We start from the raw sequence: 4250 nt of genomic DNA, 5'->3' as shown, positions 1-4250 counted from the left end.
CCGCCATGGAGCAGGGATGCTGGGAGCAGGGATGCTGGGAGCAGGGATGCTGGGAGCAGGGTTTGGAGACACCTCAGAGGACTCCCAGGAATGCTGGGGAAGGTCCAAGGAGTCTGTCTGCAGAGTCTTGGCAAGCCTTGGGTTGGAGGGGGTCAATACAGCCCAGCCAAGCACCAAGGGACTAACAGAGACCACGGAGCAAAATGTGGGGAAGGGAACCGCGCATGCCCCTCATCTCCTCTGCCTCGTCCTGCAGGTGCTGCGGGGGCCGCAGCCGGCACACACCCGAGCTCAGACCCCACATCCCCCTGCAATCACACCGCTGCAGCCCCCAAACTGCTCCATCAGGCATTCCCAGTCGTGCGGCACCGCAGCCAGGGCCGGAGGGACCCTCGGCATCAGCCATGCAGGGGGACATGCTGGGGGGGGGCTGTCAAAATCCACCTCCTGGTCCAGCCTCAGGGATGCCCTCCCCAGCTTTCACCTCTCGGCAGCACATCCCTTTTTGCAGCTCTGGAGCCCTGGGGCAAAGGGGGATGGAGTCAGGATGCAACGGGGCGTGGAGCTGGGATACAAGGGGGGATGGAGCCGGGACGCACTACACGGCCCTGTCCCAGAGACATCCCCCACTTCCAATGCAGAACTGCCAAATTATTCATAGAAACACAAAAACGAGCTTTAAGAAAGGCAGGTCCCTGGGATGAGCTGTCTGCCAGCAGCTGAGGACAGCGAGGCAGGGGGAGTCTGAGCGGGCAGGGGACAGGCAGGGCCACGCAGGTGATGGGGCTCGAGGGGGTGACCACAGCCCCAGGACATACTCAGCCTGTTCCCAGAGCCGCTGGGATCTTGTCCCAGGGCTACTTGGAGGAAACCCCCCTCCCTGACACGATAGCACCCGCAGAAATGAGAAGACCCTTCAGCCCCCTCCCCGCTCCCTGCCTGCGCATGCAAGGGCAGAGGGACCCTGTGCTCACCCCCTGCACCCCGCCACCTCGGCCGGGCCGGCACCTCTCCCTCTTGCAAACAGCCCTTCCAACCACCCCTGCTCCTCCTGCAGAGGGGCTTTGCAGAAAGGCTTAAAAACCCAGCAGCTTTGCTTTGAGGGGTTTGCTTGACCCAGAAGAATCACGGAACCACAGAATGGTTTGGGTGGGAAGGGACCCTAAAGCTCATCTCGTTCCACCCCCCCTGCCCTGGGCAGGGACCCCTCCCACCAGACCAGGTCACTCACAGCCCCATCCAACCTGGCCTTCAACACTCCCAGGGATGGGGCAGCCACAGCTGCTCTGGGCAACCTCTGCCACTGCCTCACCACCCTCACCAGACAGAACTTCTTCCCAATATCTCATCTAAATCTGCCCTCTTCCAGTTTAAAGAAGGCTCAATGACCCATGGATGTAACCCCAGGAAGGTCACAGCCGCCTTGGCCATGAAGCTGCTCCTTTCTGGCTGGGTCTTTTGAGTTATTTGCCTTAACGAGCTATTAATTATCAGGCTGAGCTGCTTTAGCACCAAGCATCTTGCTTTGACCCTGCCATAAGGTGAGGGTCTTCGTAGGGTCGCATTGCCGTAATGCCGTGGTCCTGTTAAAGGAGAGAGGATGGGAAGACAGATAGTGTGTTCCTGTAATCGGTGAGAATTAACGCTAATGCCGTTGTCTTCATCTTCACATCTGCAGCTCCCCAAGAGCCAAAAAATCTCTCTAAGATGTTCCCAAAACAGCCAATTTTCTGGCCTGAGAAGTTCTTATGTTGGAAACAGTTAACGACTGTGGAAGCAGAAGCAGGGCAAAAGCTACGACCAGACGTTTTCATCGCTTTGGTTTAGGAACAAACGCACCCAGCAGCAAAACAAGTGGGGAAAAGAAGGATGCGGCTTTCCCAAGGTGATCCTGCCAACGTCTGTTTGTCTTCCAGCCGCGACCTTTGAGCGCAGAAGCAAACTGCTAGCGGGGCGACTTTTCAATGTGCGCTTTTGATTCTTGCGATATCGGTCTGAAGAAAATAAGCCCGCGACTTTGTAGGATAATTACAGCGCAGCCAGCAAGAGCCGAAGGCAGGGAGCGAGGGGGCTTCGGGAGTCCTTGGGGATGCTGTCTGCCGGCCGAGGGCCGGGGTCGGAGGCAGGGGTCAGGCGGTGGAAATCTTGTGGCTGTAAGGTGGCCAGCGCACACAATGGAGATGACCCCGGAGCATGCAGAGATCCAGGGGATTTTGTTCATCTTCCTTTCCCTCCCAGAAGCCCAGAACAAATCCCTTTGCTTCATAAAGGCCGGGTCAAAAGAAGCCGCTTGCTTTCGTGCTTGCAAACACCCTGGAGAGCTCACTGAGCTGAGGGTCAGGCACCGCGCCTCCTGCACTGCAGGTCTGGGTCCTCCCGATGCTCTTCGGGGAAAGGACCAGGATGGGTCGGGGGGCAAATGTGGCCAAGGTGCTGTGGAGGACGAAGCACAAGAAGTTGGACTCGATGATCTTAAAGGTCCTTTCCAACCTAACCGATTCTGTGGTTCGAAGTCACTAGCACATGTCCCGTAGGTCTGTCAGAGCAACGAAGGGGAGCAAGGGAGCTTGCGGAGCTCACATTTTGGGAGACGAGATGGATGCTCAGCCTCCCCCTTTGCCTGGGTGCTGCCTGCTCCTGGCAGGGTCCCACCGCCTCGGGGGACGGTGGCTGAGCCCTGGCCGGAGGAGTCACTTCCACGCACTGAGGCCAAACCCAACATCTCTGGCTAAGAAGGACAAGGTCAGGCCCAGCGATGGAGATTTAGAGGGGGTTTAGGCACTGGGTGGGCTTGGGGGAGTTGGCCTTGAGGGATCCATCCCAGGTGCCTGGGACATCCCCCAAAGCATTAGGTCTAGGGTTAGGCTTAGGATTAGGGCTAGGGTTAGGGCTAGGGTGGGGGTTAGTGGTAGGCTCAGACCAAAACAAACACTTCTTCACCCATCAGGACGCTAAGCTGTGCAAGTCTGCAGGTGGCTAAAAGTTTGCACGGGTTTCAGAGGCAGATCAGAGACCTTCCTGGAAGAGAAACTCATTGCCTTATTACCGAGATACAAACCACCTCCAGCTCAGGAAGCCCCAAAGCTGCAAAGGTCAGGGGGTGGGGTATCCTATCTGAGTCCGACCCATCCTCATCCTCATCAGCCTCCCAGCAGGTCTGGGGCAAGGGGAGGCTGACTCCCTCCCTGCCACCATCCAGGGATGCTCTCCAGGTCTCGCTGGTGACCTCAGCTGCACAACGAACCCTCTCGGTCCCCTGCCTTGTTCTCAGTCATCGTCAGCAGCTAGAGCAGCTGAGTTTATCCCAGTGATAAAGATAATCACGAGGCCAGAAAAGAAAGCATGCGGACCTTACATAACCACAAATCCAAGCCTGGCTCCTCTGACACATATATTATTTGCAATGTCTTAGATAACGCAGCCTTAAATATTTCAAGCAACCTGCTCCCTTGCCATTATTCTCTTCCGCCTCGCTGGGCCACTCGACATGAAAGCCGGAGATCTGGAAGCAGGCGAGGAACAGCGATGACTGAGAATTGATAATGGCATTAATATTTATAGAGTGCATTCTCGTGTCACCCTCCTAACAGCCCCGAGGGACAGGGGAAGATGCGCTGAGCTCTGCAGGGGACATAGCCCGAGCAGATGATGCTGAGCAGGGGAAAGCTCAGCCCAGGCTACCTGCCCCGCTCAGGATAGCAGGGTTATCCTGCATGGGAGCTTGAGTTTCCCAGGTAAAAGGCAGATTAGGAGATGTAAAACAACTCACAGCCTGCCAATTTGGCCGAGGAAAGGTGCTAGAGGATGCAGTGAGGATCCAAGCAGACTGGCAGGGTGGGTGAGGACCAAGCCGTAAGGAGCTGGCAAGCTCCCACCGCATTTAAACCTATTTAAATGCATTTAAAGTGGGGAACTCCCTGCTGCAGGACACCAGGGAAGTCACAGTTCAGGAAGCAAACAGGCAATTCACGGGCAAAAAATGCTCCTGAGCCATTAAACACAAACTCATCACCTCTGCAACTGGAAACACCGGTAATGAACTCGCTGCAGGCTGCGAGGGCACCCCGGAGAAATAGCTTGGCAGGTTTCCCTTTTGCCTCTGTCTTCCCTTCCCACATCCCGGGAAAAAGCCAGCGCTGACGTGCTCCGGCTCCGGGCTGCCCTGGTGCAGCTGCTCTGCAGGGGGGTGAGGGGAGGCAGGCAGCCCCGCCATGGGCTCGGGTACCCCGTGCGGAGCCCGCTGCCCACCT

General features: G+C 56.9%; 1 protein-coding gene across 1 annotated transcript in view; it reads right to left on the bottom strand.

Annotated features, from left to right (window-relative positions):
• Nucleotides 1-4250, bottom strand: part of LOC104169129 (L-gulonolactone oxidase-like) — a gene marked incomplete at both ends in the record, with an annotated part of 16022 nt that overhangs the window by 2737 nt on the left and 9035 nt on the right. The gene's annotated exons all lie outside the window — the stretch shown is intronic.

This window comes from Cariama cristata, unplaced genomic scaffold, assembly GCF_000690535.1.
Source record: "Cariama cristata isolate BGI_N322 unplaced genomic scaffold, ASM69053v1 scaffold25271, whole genome shotgun sequence".
Lineage (NCBI taxonomy): Eukaryota > Metazoa > Chordata > Aves > Cariamiformes > Cariamidae > Cariama > Cariama cristata.
The sequence above is the reverse complement of the archived record's forward strand: the minus strand, read 5'-3'. Positions and strand labels throughout refer to the sequence as shown.